The 20,949-nt window shown below is 40.9% G+C and overlaps 1 pseudogene; it reads left to right on the top strand.

The window, feature by feature from the left end:
• Positions 1–13,173: 13,173 nt before the first annotated feature.
• Positions 13,174–17,386, top strand: LOC101440954 (methionine aminopeptidase 2-like; annotated as a pseudogene).
• Positions 17,387–20,949: the final 3,563 nt, after the last annotated feature.

Genomic DNA, 20,949 nt, shown 5'->3' with positions numbered 1-20,949 from the left:
AAGAAAGATACAAGAAAGCAGGGAGTGAAGGTGGCTCAAGCAATTGAGTGCTTCTCTCCCACATGGGCAGTCCCAGGTTCAATTTCCGATGCCTCCTAAAGAGAAGACGAGCAGACACAGAGAGTGCACAGTGAATGGACACAGAGAGCAGACAGTGAGTGCAAACAACAAGGGGCGGGGGAGAAATAAATAAATAGAGAAAATAAGTAAATAAGTAAACCAGGAGCTCTGGCAGTTATTAAATGGTAGGGGCTAATCACAGAGCAGAGAATAGAGCCCAGAGTGCTTCAGACCTCGATTATATTCTCTAAGATGGCATCATGAACTAGAATCACATCTCTATGGCAAGAAGGGAAATGGGTACTCTGATCCCTGCCACCCCTCAAAATTGGCAGGTTAAAAAACCCCAGTATGGGCATATAGTACAAAGTAGGGTCTATAAACTAAACTTCTGGGGCCATCTTGCTATGTACTTGGGGTGGAGACCTAAATACTAAACATTTAGGTGAGTGAAGAAGGGTTAAAGACCCATAAATATGTGAGAGGCGAAGGACATGGATTAAAAGTCTAATGAAAAATACTTAACAAAATACTTGCTAATCGTATTCAACAACACATTAAACGAATTATACACCATGACCAAGTGGGATTTATTCCAGGTATGCAAGGATGGTTCAACATAAGAAAATCAATCAATGTGAGACACCATATAAACAGATTGAAGGAAAAAAATCACATGATTATATCTATAGATACAGAAAAAGCATTTGACAAAATACAGCACCCCTTCTTGATAAAAACACTCCAAAAGATCGGAATACAAGGAAACTTTTTGAACATGATAAAGAGTATATATGAAAAACCTACAGCCAACATTGTTTACAATGGCAAAATCCTGAAATCCTTCCCGCTAAACTCAGGAACAAGACAAGGATGCCCATTGTCTCCGCTCCTATTTAACATTGTCTTGGAAGTACTTGCTCGAGCACTGAGGCAAGAACCAGATATAAAAGGCATTCAAATTGGAAGGGAAGAAGTCAAAATTTCATTATTTGCAGATGACATGATCATATACATAGAAAACCCTGAGAGATCTACAACAAAGCTGCTAGAACTCATAAATGAGTTCAGCAAAGTCGCAGGTTATAAGATCAATGCGCAAAAATCAGTAGCATTTCTGTACACCAATAATGAGCAAGATCAGGAGGAAATCAAGAAACAAATACCATTCACAATAGTAAATAAAAAAATCAAATACTTAGGAATAAATTTAACTAAAGAGGTAAAAAACTTATACACCGAGAACTATACAAGACTGTTCAAGGAAATCAAAGAAGACCTAAATAAATGGAAGAATATTCCTTGTTCATGGATAGGAAGACTGAATATTATTAAGATGTCTATCCTACCAAAACTGATCTACACATTCAATGCAATCCCAATAAAAATCAACACAGCCTTCTTTAAGGAACTAGAAAAACTAACTATGAAATTTATTTGGAAAGGAAAGAGGCCCCGAATAGCCAAAGACATATTGAAAAAGAAAAGCGAAATTGGAGGAATCACACTTCCTGACTTCAAAACATACTACAAAGCTACAGTAGTGAAAACAGCATGGTATTGGCATAAGGAGAGACACACAGACCAATGGAATCTAATTGAAAGCTCAGATATAGAACCTCAAGTATATAGCCATATAATATTTGATAAAGCCACCAAACCCTCTGAACTGGGAGAGAATGGCCTATTCAACAAATGGTGCCTGGAGAACTGGATAGCCATATGTAGAAGAATGAAAGAGGATTACCATCTCACACCTTATACAAAGATCAACTCAAGATGGATCAAAGACCTAAATATAAGAGCCAAGACCATAAAGATCTTGGAAAGCAGTGTAGGGAAACATCTACAGGACCTTGTAATAGGAAATGGCTTCATGAATATCACACCAAAAGCACGAGCAGCAAAAGAACAAATAGATAAATGGGACTTCCTCAAAATTAAAGCCTTCTGCACCTCAAAGGAGTTTGTCAAGAAAGTAAAAAGGGAACCCACACAATGGGAGAAAATATTTGGCAACCATATATCTGACAAGAGACTTATAACTTGCATATATAAAGAACTCATATATCTTGAAAACAAAAAGATAAACAACCCATTTAAAAAATGGGGAAAAGATTTAAACAGACACTTCTCCAAAGAAGAAATACAAATGGCTAAAAAGCACATGAAAAAATGCTCCAAATCTCTAGCTATCAGGGAAATGCAAATCAAAACTACAATGAGATACCATCTTACTCCCATAAGATTGGCAGCTATGAAAACAACAGAAGAATACAAATGCTGGAGAGGATGTCAAGAAAGGGGAACACTCATCCACTGCTGGTGGGAATGCAGAAGGATCCAACCATTCTGGAGAAGAGTTTGGCAGTTTCTCAAAAAACTAACCATAGATTTGCCATATGACCCAGCAATACCACTGCTGGGTATATACCCATCAGAACTGAAAATAAGGACACAAACCAATATATGTACACCAATGTTCATAGCAGCATTTGTTCACTATCGCCAAAAGTTGGAATCAATCCAAATGTCCATCGACAGATGAGTGGATCAATAAAATGTGGTATATACACACAATGGAATACTACTCGGCTGTAAGAACAAATTACACTACAATCACACGTGATAACATGGATGAACCTTGAGAATCTTATGTTGAGTGAAGCAACCCAGGCATTGAAGGACAAATACTACATGACCTCTATGATATGAAATAAGCAAACTGCCTCAGAGAGCTAGAGTGTGGAAAAGAGGCTTACAGGAAATCGGGGGGTGGAGGAAGGATGTGAGTTAACGTCTGCAGGGGGGGAATCTGTGATGAGCTGGTGGTAAGTATGAGCACAAAGAAGGGACAAAATGGGGGCAAGGGGTTGCCTTCTGATGGGGCTTTGTGGGTTGGAGGGGGGCTGGGGATGGGCAGAGGGGTAATATTATCCAAAAAATGGGGGGAGGGAGGGGCAACATACGAACATGGGAGAGTGTCAGGTGTTCATTGAGAACAAAATGTTGAGAAACTCGTATCAAAGTATAAGTAGGAGGGTTACCTGTTTAGGATGCTCAGGGGGTATGGTCTGATGCGGGACGGACTCTGGGAGAATAGCTGAAGGCTCATTATGCCAAGGTGGGTAGTACCATTGGGAAGAGACCCAAGAAGTGAGAGTTGGGGTGGACCCACATCCTGGAGAAGACTAATGCCGTCAAATAGAGAGAACTGTATCTCTCGTGAGAAAGGATGGCTCCCAGGGCAACAGGGCAGTTGAGAAAGTCAGGCCCTGAATACTGCTGCAAGTATCTCGGGACATGGCTTCTTGGGAAATGGAGATTGGCTGGTGTTCTGGGCCCCAAGGGGAGGGGAAAATGGATGTGGAATGGATGGAACCAAGGTAAATATGGGGGCAAGAGAGGAGTTTTGTGAGAGTACACAAGGATGAATATAAAACATGTAATATTACACCAAAAACATATAGGGGATGACAGACTAATAATGTAAACCATAAGGCAAAACATAGGATAACTAAAAAATTTAGAAAACTGTACAACCTAAAGTATGGACCACATAGTAAGTACAGCTGTCACCTTGTTTGAAAGCTATTGTCTCGGAATCTCTACATCAGTTTCAGGAAATATGATATGAATAAGTTAAAAGATTATTGCTGTGGAAGGGAAAAGGTTTTATGGTGGATCTGGGGAAGTACTGTATACTGTATATATGAATTTCAGTGATCTAAGACTCTTGTGAAGCTGACAATATGTTGGGATTCACTTTACAGAAAGTTTTGGATCACAGAGTGGTTCAACAATGGCAGCGGAGGAATACTGGTATAGGATGTTATTGACAGGATATATAGGGTTGACAGGGAGTTATACAGGGCATGTGCCCAGGGTATATAGTAATGTCTAGATATACTCATAGTGGAAACAATTAAAAACAACAGCTGGGGGGGTACTGGGCCCCTGGCCGGGGGGTCACTGTTGTGGACCCTGGAGGAGCAGCGGCAGTCCCCCAGGTGCAACGGCAAGAACCAGGAAGGAAGGAGGGCCCAACAGTGGGCTCCTGATACCAATGGCTATGCTTTTAAGCCTGTACACCTGCAATAAGAACAAGGCCTAGAGTAGCACTGTGCCTGGGAGTTTCCTCCTGACAGCCTTCATGTTACTCAAATGTGGCCACTCTCACAGCCAAATTCAGCATGTAGATGCAGTGCATTCCCCCCAGCGAGGGACATGACACCTGGGGATGAGCCTCCCTGGCACCGAGGGACCACTACCACATACCAGCTGAAGATACAACTAGAAAATGACCTTGAATTAAAGGTTCAATATGGATCAGCAGAATATCCCTGTCTACATATAATAACATGACTTCAAAATGCTGATTGACCTAATGTAAGGGGGAAATGGAAAGGAGAAATGAGATTATAAGGCTATGACTCTCTAAAAAAGAGTCTGAAGGTTGTCAGAAGGAATGCCCTTATGCACAACTGAGCAGAGTCTGAGAGACAGATAAAGTAGATACAACCCCAGGTATTGGTTCTTTTGAGGGATAAAGAGACCCACGGGTTCTATGGTCATGGCAGATGGGGTTCACTGCCATGGCGGATGGCCCTTCTTTGGAGCTGGTGTTTCTGCGTGATGGAATTGGACTCAGAGGGGATCGCTTTTCACAGGACTTCCATGTGACTTTATTGGAATTGTAATAGGTGCTGGGGTTTAAGATATATTTAGGGGATTTGAATCTCTGGACTGATAATATGACACCCAGGCCCAGAGCCTCAACAGACTTCAGCTCCTACACTTTGATTTATTGTACTTACCCCACTCAGCTAACATGGAGTTGAAGAAGGTCAACCACCACACCATGGAGCCTAGAGTGTCTACAACTGAAAGCAGGAGGAGTGCATCCAGTATCCATATGGAATCTAAGCCCCCACTTGACATAGATGTGCAATGGACACAACCAATCCAATGTCCACAGAGAAAACGTGGAATGGGTGTGGGAAGGGTAGCCATGGTGGCTGCTGGGTTTGGGGAATGGGAGGGAGAGATGAGATGTGGAGCCGGTTTCGGGACGTTGAGTTGTCCTGGGTGGTGTTTCACGGACAATTACGGGACATTGTAGATCCCCCCAGGGCCCACTGGATGGAACGTGGGAGAGTGTGGGCTATGATGTGGATCATTGACTATGGGGTCCAGTGATGCTCAGAGATGTACTTACCAGGTGCAATGGATGTGTCACGATGATGGGAGCGAGTGTTGCTGTGGGGGGAGTGGGGGGTGGGGGCGGTGGGGTTAAATGGGACCTCATATTTTTTTAATGTAATTTTTAAAAATAAATAAATAACTAAAAAAAAAAAAAAGTCTAATGAGAAGGACAGGAGGGAAAGGATGTATACTGAGTCCAAAGGAGACTACAGTCCACAATTATACATCTTGTATTAGTCTGTGAAGTAATATAAACTCAGCTCTCCAAGAATTAGCAACCTTGGAAAGCCAAGTTCACAATTACAAAATGATGTCAAAACACCTATAAAGCAAAGATCGACTAGTAAAAAATAATGAAAACCCTAAATGGTGGATCACCTGGAGTTAAAAAATATTCTCAGGACAAATAGTGAAGGCTTGCTGTAAGAAGTGAGTTCTGAGCTAGGCTGAGTTTAGAAAAGGATGAGAAATGAAGCCTGAGTAAAAGAGAGACATGTAAGTGTGAGAAGCATCATTAAGAGAAAGTTGAGTTTTGTAAAATAATGTCGTGAGAAGACAAATCCTAACATCTTTTTTTTTTATTGACTTTGTAATAATATTACATTAAAAATATATATGTGAGGTCCCATTCAACCCCACCCCCCCACCCCACCTCTCCCCCCCCCCCCCCCCAGCAACACTCGTTCCCATCATCATGACACATCCATTGGATTTGGTAAGTACATCTTTGGGCACCTCTGCACCTCATAGTCAATGGTCCACATCATGGCCCATACTCTCCTCCATTCCATCCAGTGGGCCCTGTGAGGATTTACAATGTCCGGTGATTGCCTCTGAAGCACCATCCAGGGCAGCTCCATGTCCCAAAGACGCCTCCACCTCTCATCTCTTCCTGCCTTTCCCCATACCCATCAGCCACCATGTCCACTTTTCCCAATCCAATGCCACCTCTTCTATGTGGACATTGGATTGGTTGTGTCCATTACACCTCTATGGCAAGAGGAGGCTCAGATTCCACATGGATGCTGGATGCAATCCTCCCACTTTCAGTTGTAATCACTCTAGGCTCCATGGTGTGGTGGTTGTCCTTCTTCAACTCCATCTTAGCTGAGTGTGGTAAGTCCAATAAATCAGATTGTAGGTGCTGGAGTCTGTTGAGGCTCAGGACCTGGCTATCACATTGTCAGTCCAGAGATTCAAATCCCCTAAATATATCTTAAACCCCAACATTAACTGCACCTCCAGCACATTAGCATGAAAGTCTTATGAAGGAAGATCCCATCTGAGTCCAGATTCATCACACATAAACACCATTTCCAAAGAGGGGCCATCTGACCTGGTAGTTAACCCCATCGGCCATGACCATAACTCCCATGGGTCTCTTTAGCCCTCAAAGGAACCAATATCTGGGGGTTGTATCTGCTTTATCTGTCTCTCTGACTCTGCTCAGTTGTGCATGAGGGCAATCCTTCTGCCAGCCTCCAGACTCTTTTTTAGAAACTCGTAGCCATATAAACTCATTTCTCCTTTCCATTTCCCCCTTACTTTAGGTCAAACAGCATTTTAAAGTCATGTTATTTTATGTGAATCCTAACATCTTGATTTATAGCTGTGTGACCTTGAGGTTCTCTAGACTTGAATTTCCTTGCTTATAAAATGAGGATTTAATTCATACTCCCCAGGTAATTGTGAGGAGTAAATAAGATAATGTATGTTAGAAGGTCTAGTATGGTTTTCAGCATTCAGTAAGCACTTAGTACATGCTAGTCTCCTTTCTCTTTCCCATCTTTAATATAAACCCAATACTCAGGCTTCAATCAGTATACAGTCATGTTCATGCACAGTTTGCAGAGGTCATTACTTACCCAAGAATTATCCCATGGTCGTGGACCCTAAAAAGGAAGTAGCTCAAAAAAAAGGGAAAACATCAAAAGTGGATTTCTGACAAAACAATCACATTGTATTGCAACTGTCTATTTGTCTATATCCCTCAACTCCTTGAAAACAAGAGCTATGTGTTGTATCCCCCAAGCTAAGTCCAGCGTCTGGCACATAGTTGAATGTCAATAAACATTTTGGGAAAGCAGATGTGGCTCAAATGATAGAGCTTCTGCCTACCATATGGGAGGACCTGAGTTCAATCCCTGGGGCCTCCTGGTGAAAAAGAAGAAAAGAAAGCATGCCCATGTGGCAAGCCAGTGCCCACACGAGTGCCCGTGTGGTGAGCCAGTACCTGCATGAGTGCCTGTGCGAATGCCCATGTGGTGAGCCAGTGCCCACATGAGTGCCCGCACTAGTGCCCACATGGTGAGCCAGTGCCCCGCATGAGTGAGTCATGCAGCAAGACGATGATGCATCAAAAGAGAGACAGAAACCAGGAACTGAGGTGATGCAGTTGACAAGCAACCTCTCTCTCCATCAAAGGCCTCCAGTATTGAATCCTGGTGAATCATAGAGGACAGAAAATAAGAAAAGAAGACAACACAGACAGCAAAAACAGCTGGGCAGGAGGAGGGGAAGGGGGGAAATAAAAAAATAAATCTTTAAAAATAAATAAATAAAATATTTTGTAAATGAATGACAAAGACTGGTGAGTAAAAAGGGTAGACACACAAAAATGAGGTGTTATTACACAGGGGACACTCTGAGAAATACTCTCTCAGGTGAAAACACACCACACATGCATGTGCACACACACAAACAAGGGAGAGAAAAAGTCTTTAAAAAAACCAAAGAAGATGGGAAAAGATCAGCACATATACTTAGGAGGAAAAAGAATTATTTTTTAACAATAACAATAGAAAAAGAATGAGTAAGAATCAGCGCTATAAAGAAGGAGCTCATTCACAACTTCTAATTTAAAAACCCAGAATAGTCGAATCCTGTGTAACATGCTAAGGGCAATGAAAATGGCTCTTTCAGGTACGACAAGAGCAAGGAGAACAAGGAAGACACAGTCCCTTTGCTTGGGACAAGATGTGTAATGATAACAGATCACAGAGAAAAAAATTGAGCTATCAGTTCCTGCAGGCCTTCGGCTTTCCTGGCAGGGAAGAAGCTCCTGTCTTGAAAAAGGTGCTGCAGAAGGTAAAAAATAAGAATGGTCAAAGAGCTAGGAGCATCTGAGGTAGATTCGACTCTCTCAGCCCAAGTAAGTTACATCCCAGTGGCTAGAGAGAATTCACTGCAGATGAACTTGCTGTCCTATTCTCAATGATTTTTGACAAGCCATAAAGAACTGGAATGCTCTTCTCTGCTTCTCTTCAGGGAAAAAAAGATATAGAAAGGTGAAATCCAAACTTGCTAGACCAGTGGTTTGCAACCCCTCCTAATTCCCCTTTTTCAGTTAGTTGGGTTTTTTTTCTTTTAACTTTTTTCTTTTAAATAATTTCAAACTTACAGGATGTAGCAGTTTGGTATTGCTTATGAATTTCAAAAATAGATATTGGATTGTGTTTGTAAACTGGTCTGTTCCTCTGGGCATATTAGATTGTATTAAATTCAAAGGCTTCACTTTTACTTGATTAAGTTATGATTAAGGCTTTGATTTGGCCACATCAGTAGGATGTTGAGTCCCTGCTCCCTCTCCATAACAAGGCAGAGGCCCTCGGAAGAGAAAGAGCCTGATATTTTACAACTGAACTTGTGGAAAGAACAGAGCAGCTGAGCCAGGATAGAACCAAGCCCCAGGAGAGAGACCTGGGACCACCGAGTCTTAAGAGGAAGAGGAAGGTTGAACACTCGCAGACATCACCACCATCTTGCTCAACACATGACAAACGACTTTGGGTGTAAAAGTACCTCTTATGGTACCTGGAGTTGGACTCTTTAGGGCCTTGTGACTGTAAGCTTCTACCCCAAATAAATACTTTTTCTAAAACCCAACCAATGTCTGGTACTTTGCACCAGCACCCCTTTGGCTGACGAATACATAGAATACTTGGAAATATAATACAAACCCCATACAGAGAACTCCAACATACCCTCACCTGCTAGATAACCCAGACCCACCAATTTTAACATATTGCTACCTTTGCCATATCATTCTATCATCTATCTATCTATCTATCTATCTATCTATCTATCTATCTATCTATCTATCTATCTATCTATCTATCTATCGTCTCTAAACATTTAAGAACAGGTTGCACACATACTCCTTGAACACGTAATACTTCCATGTACATTTCCTACAAACCTTAAGTGCAGTTAACAAGTTCAAGAAATTTAACATTGATATAGCTTATATTTTGAATTCCATTTTTTTTCTTATGTACCAATAATATCCTTTCAAGCCTTTTCTCCTCCATTCTTAGATCTCATCTGGTATCATGTAGTGCATCTAACTGTCATTATCTCTTTAATTTCTCTTTCTTTCATTTTAATTGTGGAAACATATATACAACATAAATCATTCCAACCCAACCCCTCCCAAGCATACCATTCAGTGGAATTAATCATATTCACAATGTTGCACTAAGTTCACCACCATCCATTACCAGAAATTTCCCTTCATCCCAAACAGTAGCCCTACATTCATTTTGCATTAACTCCCCCTCCCCCTGCCCCTCACTCCTGGTTACCTGTGTCCTACTTTCTGTCTCTATGAGTATGTAAATTCTCTGATATTTTCTTTGTTGTTATCATGGGACTTAAATTTTACATGCTAAATCTATAACTATCTTGCTAGCTTTGATAGAATTTAATGGGAATAACATACATCAACTTTGTTCTGATTCTCCCACCTTCATGTAGTTTTGTCACAAATTACATGTTTATACATTATGAATACAAAATCATTGATTTATCATTAAATTTTACGTATTTGCCTTTTATATCCTATAGGAAGCAAAAAGTGGAGTTACAAATAAAAAATACAATAGTACTGGTATTAAATTTACCCAAGTCACTTTCTTTACCAGAGATCTTTATTTCTTCATGTGGCTTCAGACAATTGTCTAGTGTCCTTTCTTTTTGACCTGAAGAACTCCCTCTAACATTTCTTGTAGGGCCAGTTTAGTGGAGACAGAGTCCCTCAGCTTTTATTTATCTGGGAATATCTTAATTCCTCCCTAATTTTGGAAAGACTACTTTGCCAGATATAGAAATCTTGGTAGGTAATTCTTGCCTTCAGTGTTTTAAAAATGTTTTCCCACTTCCTTCTTGCCTCCATGGTTCCCAATGAGAGATTAGCACTTAATCTTATTGAGACTCCCTTGTATGTGACACGTTGCTTCTCTCTCATGACTTTGAGAATTCATTCTTTATAGTTGTCATTTGACAGGTTGATTATCAATACGGTGCATATGGGTCTATTTGATTTAACCTGTTCAGAGTTTGTTGAGCAACTTTGTGGTATATATTCATATCTTTCATTAAATTGGGAAGTTTTCAGCCATTATTTCTTTGAATATTCTCTCTGCCTTCTCTCTTTCTTCTCCTTTTGGGACTCCCACCATGCATATATTGGTATGCTTTTAATGGAGTCTCACAGGTTCTTAAGGCTTCGGTTACTTTTCTTCATCCTTTCTCCCTTATGCTCCTCAAACTGGATGATTTCAATTATCTTATCTTTAAGGTCACTGATTTTTTGTTCTGCCAACTCAGAGAGCTCCAATCTTCTGTTGAACTTCTCTAGGGAATTTTTAAATTTCTGATACTGTAGTCTTCAGCTATTTCCTTCCTTTTCATAATTTCCATCTCTCTATTGATATTCTCTTTCTTTTAATCTAATGTTTTCCTTATTTCTTGTAATTCTTTGTCCATATTTTTCTTTAGCTCTTTGAGCATATTTCAGAATTTTTTTTTAAGTCTTTGTCTGGAATGTCCCCAATCTGATCCTCCTCGTTGATGATTTGATTGCTTTAATCCTTTCCTTTTCCTAGGCCATCACTTCCTGTTTCTTTCTTTTTTTTTAAGATTTATTTATTTATTTCTCTTCCCTTCTGCCCCACCCCGGTTGTCTGTTCTCTGTGTCTATTTGCTGCGTCTTCTTTGTCCACTTCTGTTGTTGTCAGCGGCATGGGAATCTGTGTTTCTTTTTGTTGCATCGTCTTGTTGTGTCAGCTCTCCATGTGTGCAGCACCATTCCTGGGCAGGCTGCACTTTCTTTCGCGCTGGGTAGCTCTCCTTATGGGGTGCACTCCTTGCATGTGGGGCTCCCCTACGTGGGGACACCACTGTGTGGCAGGGCACTCCTTGCGTGCATCAGCACTGCGCATGGGCCAGCTGCACATGGGTCAAGGAGGCTGGGGGTTTGAACCACAGACCTCCCATGTGGTAGACGGACGGCCTAACCACTGGGCCATGTCCGTCACCAGTTCCTGTTTCTTTTTATGTTTTATAACCTTTAGGAGAAGGAGAAGGAGAAGAAGAAGAGCTTCTCTCCTTCAAGGCTTATCCATATAATGAGTTTAGAGAATAGCTCAAGGCCATAGTGTAGGCACCTCCCTGGTCACTTCTGTGTATCCATCTTGTCCTAGCATGTACATTTAACCCTAGGAATTTCCCCATTTACCTGGAGTAGGAATGTGCCCTCTTCCCTAGGAAACCATTTCCTCATGATCCAAGGTACTGCACTCTTTGTCTTAGAGCCAGCAATTCCTTGCCCCAGGCATGTACTTGATGGCTCTCCCACAGCAATTTGTAGGATTGCTCAGGAAATTGCCTTCTATACACAGGTCAGGTTCTGGGAAGGCAAATTCTCAGGCCACCACTAGACAGATTGGGCCAGACATACATGCTCTCAGTATGTACTTAAGTGTACTCTGCTCCTTCCAGAACTGAAACCAGGGATCTACACTGTGAGCATGGGCCTGCTCTGTGCCAAGTCAGTGAGGGGATAGGGGAAGTGCCACCCAGGGGACCACAAGACCCTACTGCTATTAAGTAGCCTTTTTCTTGAATCAGTGCTTGTCTTTTTACCCCAATCCTTTAAATGTTTTCTGGAGCTTTGATAAAGATGTTTCTGCCTATTGCTACTGGTTGTTCAAAGTTTCTGTGGGGAGACAGAGCTTCTCATTCTATCATCTTGATCAGGGCAGGGCTCTCCTAATGCCATTTCAAAAATGCAGTCAGAATCTATGGAACCCAGATATAGAAAACTGTTCAATATAGAGATGCTCTGGGTGTCACAGAGATAGGAAGGCCAGGAATACCTCCATTTTGCTGCCCCTCTTCCCCTAGGGTGGGGAGTGGGTACTCTGAGGCACTGTTGAATGTTAATGTGAAAATGATCTCTCTAGATGAATAAGGTTGACATTTGCTGAATAAGTCATTCATTAGCTCCTCTAAAGAGAAGCAGTGAGCCCTAGGTGTCAGCAAACAAGCATTCTTTAAGAGAGAGCAAAGCTTGACCAACCTAATTCCTTTTCTCATTGCTATTGGTGGAATGCTATAGCAGAATTCATTTGAATTTAAACAACATGTTTGACAAAGTCTCTCATAATAACTTTACAAACAAAATAAAGGTTCTATGATGGTGCCATTAGGTGGATGTAAAATTGTTAAGAACATCCCCCAAAGCATGCTAATTAAGTTGCTAGTGCAAATCTTGACAGACCTTCTTACTAGCCTATCAACAGCCTCTTTTCTGCTCTACTCCCTTAAGGCATTTTAATCAATAATGCCAGCAACGGTTACATTTCATTAGCACTTAATACATGCAGGCACAGTGCTAAGCACCTTAATTCAATTCTATAAGGTAGGTACCATTTTTTCTCACCACCTCACGGGTGAGAAAACTGAGGCTTTCAATGGACGATTAGCTTGCCCAACATCATATAATAAGTGGAGGGAACTATGCCTAACCCTATGCCTGATGGACTTCATAAACTATGCTACTTCCCAGGGGTGAAGAAGGAGCAGTCCCTTCCCACTCTCTCATGCCCTCATAGTCTCTCGGGGAACATGGCAGGCATGGAGTGAGCAGTGGCCTCCAGGAACCACCTGAATGGTGACCTGGACCCAGACAACAAGGAGGAAGAAGCTGCCTTTATAGCTGAGGAGGCAGCCAAGAAAAAAAGATGGAAAAAGAAGAGTAAAGGAACTGCCTCAGGGCAACAGGAAACTGACAAAGAATCAGGAGCCTCAGTTGATGAGGTAGCAAGACAATTGGAAAGACAGGCATTGGAAAAGAAAGGGATGATGATAATGAAGATGGAGCAGCTAGAAAGAAGGGAAAAAAAGAAGAAAGGACAAAAAGTTCAAATAGACTCTCCTGCAGTTCCAATATGTGACCTGTATCCTAATAATGTTTTTCCCGAAGGACGAGAGTGTGAGTACCCGTCTACACAAGATGAGCAGACAGCTGCTTGGAGAACTGCAAGTAAAGAAAAGAAAGCATTAGATCAAGCTAGTTAAGAGATTTGGAAATGATTTTCCGGAATCTGCGGAAGCACATCAACAAGTTAGAAAATACTTTATGAGCTGGATCAAGCTCGGGATGACAATGATAGAAATCTGTGAGAAGATGGAAGACTATTCATGCAAACTAGTAAAAGAGAATAGCTTAAATGCAAGCCTGGCATTTCCTACTGGATGTTCTCTTAATAATTGTGTAGCCTATTATACTCCCAATGCTGGTGACCCAACAGTATTTCAATATGATAACATATGTAAGATAGATTTTGGAACACACGTAAGTGGTAGGATTATTGACTGCTTTTTGTCACCATTAATTCCAAATATGATACATTATTAAAAGCTATAAAAGATGCCACTAACACTGGAATAAAGTGTGCTAGAATCGATTGTCATCTGTGTGACAATGGTGAGGCCATCCAAGAAGTTATGGAATCTTATGAGTTTGAAATAGATGGGAAGACACATCAAGTGAAAACAATTCATAATCTAAATGGCCATCCCATTGAGCCATATAGAATACATGCTGGGAAAACAGTGCCCACTTTGAAAGGAGAAGAAGCAATAAAAATGGAGGAAGGACAACACTGTTGCAAGTATCTCTGAATGTGGCCCTTCCAGCAATGAAGATTGATGGTCACTGTGGACCCTAAGGGGAAGGGGAAAGAGGTATTGAATAGATGGAACCAATGTAACTATGTGGGCAAAAGAAGTGTTCCACAAGATCACGCAAGGATGGATATAAGACATGTTAAATTACACCAAAAATATATAGGGGCTGATAGGCTAAAATGTAAATCATAATGTAAAATATAAGATAACTAAAAATTTAGAAAATTGTATAGTCTAAAATATAAACCACAATGTAAACCCAAATCTTACCTTGTTTGTAAGCTATTGTCTCAATATCTGTACATCAGTTTCAGTAAATATAGTATGAATATGTAAAAAGATTTTTGCTGTGGAAGGGTAAAGGGTTTTATGTTGGATATGTTGGAGTACTGTATATTGTATATATGAATTACTGTGATCTAAAACTTTTGTGAAGATAAGCTTAATAATTAGAAAATAGAAAAGAAAAAGATAGGATGTAGACACCGAGGAAAAAACGGAAGTAGTTGTCTTGCCAATTTGCATACAGGGCAACACTTATTACAGTAATGGAGGGCAAAATATCAAAAACAAAGCTTTTGCATTTTTTAATTTTTTGATACCCCAATTTATTTTTGCCTTAATTTTTCTAAATTAATATGTATTCTATATCTAACCTTTAAACTCATCACTATATTCCATTTTACTATTAGTGGAACCTGGCAATATATTAGGCTTCACTTTTGAAGAAGTTTTGGATCACAGAGAGGTTCAGCAATGGCAGGGGAGGAATACTGGTGTGGGATGTTATTGACAGGGGCACATGGTTGACAGGGAGTTCTACAGGGCATATATCCAGGGTACATAAAAATGTTTGGATATTTTCATAGTGGTTACAATTAAAAACAACAACTGAGGGAGTGCTGTGTTCCTAACCAGGGGAGCTCTATCACAGTTCCTAAAGGAACAGCAACAATTCCCCAAGTGCAATGGCAAAGACCAAAAAAGAAGGAAGGTCCAAAAATGAGCCCTTGATACTAATGACTATGCTTGTGAGCCTGTGCACCTGAAATAAGAACAAGGCCTAGAGCTGCAGGGTGCCTAAGAGTTACCTCCTGAGAGCCTCACATTGCTCAAATGTGGCCAGTCTCAAACCCAAACTTAGCACGTAAATGCGTTGCCTTCCCCCCCAGCGTGGGACATGACTCCCGGGGATGAGCCTCCCTGGTGCTGAGGGATTACTCCCAAGTACCAGCTGATGATGTAACTAGAAAATGACCTTGAATAAAAGGGTCAACTTGGACCAGCAGAATATCTCAATCTACATATAATACCAGGAGTTAAGAATGTTTTTGACCTGAGTAAAAAGGGGGAAATGGAAAGGACAAATGAGTTTATATGGCTATGAGTCTCCAAAAACAGCTGGGAGGTTGTCAGAGGGGTTGCCCTTATGCACACCTGAGCAGAGTCCCAGAGACAGATAAAAGTAGATGCAACTCCAGGTATTGGTTCTTCTGAGGGCTACAGAGATCCACAGGTTCTATGGTCATGGCAGATGGAGTTCAGTGCCATGTTAGTTGGCCCTACTTTGGAGTTTGTGTTTCAGTGTGATGGAGCTAGACTTAGATGTGATCTCTATCCACAAGTCTCTCCTGTTACTTTTTTTTTTTTTTTAAGATTTATTTATTTATTTAATTCCCCTCCCCTCCCCTGGTTGTCTGTTTTCTGTGTCTTTTTGCTGCGTCTTGTTTCTTTGTCCACTTCTGTTGTCATCAGACAGCACAGGAAGTGTGGGCGGCGCCATTCCTGGGCAGGCTGCACTTTCTTTTGCGCTGGGTGGCTCTACTTATGGGTGCACTCCTTGCGCGTGGGGCTCCCCTACGCGGGGGACACCCCTGTGTGGCAGGGCACTCCTTGCGCGCATCAGCACTGCGTATGGGCCAGCTCCACACGGGTCAAGGAGGCCCGGGGTTTGAACCACGGACCTCCCATGTGGTAGACGGACGCCCTAACCACTGGCCGTTTCCCTCTCCTGTTACTTTTACCGGAACTGTAGTTGGTGCTGGAGTTTAATGTATACCCAGGGAACCTGAATCTCTGGACTGACCATGTGATAGCCAGGCCCTGAGCCTCAACAGACTTCAGCTCCTACACTCTGGTTTATTGGACTTACCCCACTCAGCTAACATGGAGTTGAAGAAGGTCAACCACCACACCATGGAGCCAAGAGTGCCTACAACTGAAAGCAGGAGGATTGCATCCAGTATCCATGTGGAATCTAAGCCCCCTCTTGACATAGATGTGGAATGGACACAACCAAGCCAAGGTCCACAGGAAGGAGGAATACAGTAAAGATTAGAGTGGACTTACTGATATTCTATTCATGAACTATTGTGATTAGTAATCGAAGAAAATGTGGCATTGGTGTGGAGAAAGCAGCCATGGTGGCTGCTGGGGGTAGGGAGTGGGAGGAAGAGATGTGATGTGGCGGCGTTTTCGGGACTTGTAGTTGTCCTGGGTGGTGCTGCAGGGACAGTTACTGGACATTGTATGTCCACCTATGGCCCACTGGGTGGACCGTGGGAGAGTGTGGGCTATGATGTGGACCATTGACCATGAGGTGCAGCGGTGCTCAGAGATGTATTCACCAAACGCAATGAATGTCTCATGATGATGGAGGAGGTTGTTGTTATGGGCAGAGGAGGGGGGTGAGGGGGGCGGAGGGGTATATGGGGACCTCATATTTCTTGAATGTAGCATTAAAAAATAAATAAAGAAAAAAAAAAAAAAAAGAATGGAGGAAGGAGAAGCATATGCCATTGAAACCTTTGGTACCATGGGTAAAGGTATGGTTCATGATGATATGGAATGTTCACACTACATGAAAAAGTCTGATGTTGGACATGTGCCAATAAGACTTCCAAGAAAAAAGCACTTGCTCAATGTTATCAGTGAACACTTTGGCACCCTTTCCTTCTACCACAGATGGCTGGATTGCTTTAGAGAGAGTAAATACTTGATGGTTCTGAAGAATTTCTGTGACTTGGGCACTGTGGATCCATATCCACCATTATGTGACATTAAAGGATCATATACAGTGCAGTTTGAACATACCATATTGCTCCGTCCGACATGAAAAGAAGTTGTCAGCAGAGGAAATGACTATTAGTCCAAAGCCACCTCACATATTTATTTTCTAAGCCTTGTATGAATACATTATATCAGAATTAATTTGCAACATTATGCCTGTTTTAATAGTGGACCTGTGTAATAAATACTTTTATCCATGTTTAAAAAGGAAGGAATTTGTTCAAAGGCAAACTTTCTAATGTAATTAACCAAGAAAAAAGTTTTTAGGACTTTTCAAATGTTAACTTTTTTTCTCCCATGTAGGAAAATGCTATAGAGCTCAAACTAGTTAGGAACAAATTTTACATTTTACTTTGAACACTTAAGAGGTGCTTTCCAGATATTTCTTTTACCATATTCCTACTTGAATGCTTTGAATGACTACATCCAATTATGTACTGATGCCCTCTGGTATTGCTTTTTAACCTTCCTGGAATCCATTTTCTAAAAATTAAAGACATTTTCAGATCTAAAACAAAACAAAGCAAAACTATGCTACAATCCAAATGAGGAGATTGTGACACTCTTATGACATGATGTTATTCAGGACAGCTAAAGTGTCAGACATTGAATTATTATTAGCAAGATAGGCCAGAATGATTGCCCAAATTCAATATAATGACATGCAAAAGGAATGAATAACTGAAGATCTAAAACAAATAAACAAACAACAGTAAAAAATGCAGTAATGCATTTAAAATGCAGTAATACAGAATGGAAGTTAGATTAACAGCAGTGAATACTAAAAAGTCCTAGTTAAAGAGAAATTTAAGTTAAAGAGAAATTTTAAGTTAAAGAGAAATTTATCATGAGTAAATGGTGAAATATAGCTGCCAAAAATGCTAAAATAAACTTGAGACATATTAAGAGACTTAGAGGGTCCAAAACAAAGAAAGGCCTAGGCCTGTTGGGACATGCAGTAGTGAAATCATATCTGCAGGTTTCAATGCTTAGAATCACATTTGAAGAAAGACAGTGATAAACAGAAACTCCGTCAATACAGTGAAAGGTGTGGAAAGGATCTAGGAATATTTAGCTTGAGAAACAGAAGACAGTAGGAATAGAAGAGCTGTTTTTAATTATATGAAGGGCTGCTCCTCAGATTGCAACAAGGTATATTCTGCTCTAGTGGAGCAAACCAGCCCACAGGGACACTTGGGCCTTGTTTGTCTCCATCACATATGACTAATAGGGGCCCAAGGAGCTGGCTACCAAATGGGACTTCCAACACTAATCCTCCAAACTAGGGCTTGGAAAATTTCAGGTAAAGATGGCAGAGAAGAACTAGATCCTGGGCTAATATGCAAAACAATAAAATGCCCGTTCCACAAAAAAACCAACTAACCCACCAATCTACAAACAAGCTTCACTAGCAGCAATCAAGCAAGGAATGAAATACAATCCCTTGCTAGACATTTTCAAAAGGTTCAAGAATAAAATCCAGTTAGCCAAGGAATGAGTGGGTAAATTGTGGTAAAAAAAACAGTGAAACCCTCAATGCTAGAAGAACAATGTTCACTATAGTCTAGAGGAAAGAGAATTTTATCCAGATTATCCTTCAAGTATAAAGGCAATAGACAAATAGTGAAGCATGAAAGAACTAAGGAAATACACTACTATGGACATTCTTGAAAAAATTAACCAGTTGATAAAGTTAAAAGTCAAGCAACTAAAAGATAAATGGAAAAGCCAGGGTAAAAGAATCAGAAGTTACCATTTAGTCCTATGAATTTTATGCTATAGAAGTGAACATAAATGGAAAAACCTCAACAGTATAAAACTAATATAATCAAAATTGGGGAGTATTAAGAGGGGAGTTGGGAGCAAGTTAGGAATACATGCTAGAAAGTCAAAATATCTTTTCTAAAATTGAAACATTTGTTTAAAAATACTCCAATCAATTAGATTGTTGTTGTTGTTTTTTAAAAAAAATAATCTTTTCATCTTAATTGCAGGGGACTTTTTTGGGAATAAATATCTTTGGTGAAGATATATTTAACTGAAGTTTTAAACTTTCCTTTCTTCACTTCAGTTTCCTTTGGTGGATACAATAGATTGACTTATTTAGCATTTCTTCCAAATTCTATCTCATGTCTCTTCCTGTTCTTCCAGGGCTAGAATGGTAAAAATCTGTATTTCTAGACACCCTTACAGCTCATGTTCCAATGTGATTTATGTACGACCAATCAGATGCTTTTGTGTGAAACTTGAACTCAGCAGAGCTCAGTGAGGAAAGAGGCAATGGCAAGGCAGGCCTCTGTGTTGGAGCTCCAGCAGTTACACCTGGCTCTGGAGCCCACTGTTGGGGTTGGGCTCCTGGATTCCTGGGTTACAGCTAAGGCAGTTCTGTGGTTCCTGGAGCCACTGTTGACATGGTAGCTTTTTCGTGCCCAGATTGGGGTTGTGTATTAGTTTCCTGGGGCTGCTTTAACAAATTACCACAAACTTGGTAGCTTGAAACAACAGAAATATATTCTCCCACAGTTCTGAAGGCCAGTAATACTGGGCCAAAATCAAGGTGTTGGTAGGGCTCCGGGGCAGAATCCATTCTTCGTCTCTTCCAGCCTCTGGGGGCTGCTGTCTTCCTGGTTTTGTAACTGCATCACTGCAGTCTCTGCCTCTGTCCTCACACTTCACACTTCACTCTTTCCTTTGCCTCCTTCTTATGGGGAATGCATGTGACTGCAGTTAGGGCCCACCTGGAAAATCCAGGATAACCTACCTGCCTCTAGATCCTTAACTTAGGCACATCTGCAAAGACCCTTTCTCCAAATAAGATAATATTCTCAGGTTCCATGGATATCTTTTGGGAGACCATTTTTCAGCCTACCACAAGTGGCATAATCCTGGAGCCTGAATTTGGATGGCTGCTTCCTAGTTTTCTGGATTCCTGGTTATGGCAGAACTAGATGCTGCCTGACACACCAATTCTTAAGTGACATTCTTGGAGGCCCAAGTCTGAATCCTGCTTACCCAGACCTTCCAAGATTTTATTTGTACCCAACTCTGTTAAACTAACAAGAGTGTTTCTATTATGTGCAACTGAATCCTGATCAATACTTACAGTATGGTCACATATTGATACAGTTATTTATATTTATATTTCTGTCCTTTTTTTTTTGGTATATCTGTATAATTGGGCTATAAATTTGTGATATATGTGCAAAAATGCACCATCTTTTTTTTTTCCCCAAAAAATAAATGCTCTTCTATTCCTTATAAGCTCCTTTAGCTATGTAGTAATGGCATTATGGTGGGCAGAATACTTTGAGAGAAGGATCTAAATTTATTCCAATCTAGTAAACTTAATGCAATGAAGTAATTTAAGGAGTTCATTTAGGTGAATTCTTAGTCTAACGGATTTCCTTTCCTTTTCCTTGGCTTCTCCAAAGGTAGTGTCTGCCTTCATAGGATAAGGCAGATTACATGATTTCATGGTGGCATCAGAGGGAAGAAGACAAAGACCTCAAACCCAGTGCTCAATCCTCTGATCACCACTGATCTCTTCTGTAAGCTAGCTGCTCCAGGCTGTTTCCTGGACTGGTGAATTCTGAAGGACCACCATGGGAGTTTATGGTCCTGGTCATTTGCCTCTGTTCTTAA

This window comes from Dasypus novemcinctus, chromosome 3 (genome assembly GCF_030445035.2).
Source record: "Dasypus novemcinctus isolate mDasNov1 chromosome 3, mDasNov1.1.hap2, whole genome shotgun sequence".
Taxonomy (NCBI): domain Eukaryota; kingdom Metazoa; phylum Chordata; class Mammalia; order Cingulata; family Dasypodidae; genus Dasypus; species Dasypus novemcinctus.
Note: the sequence above shows the minus strand (reverse complement) of the source record. Positions and strands in the feature narration are given on the sequence as shown.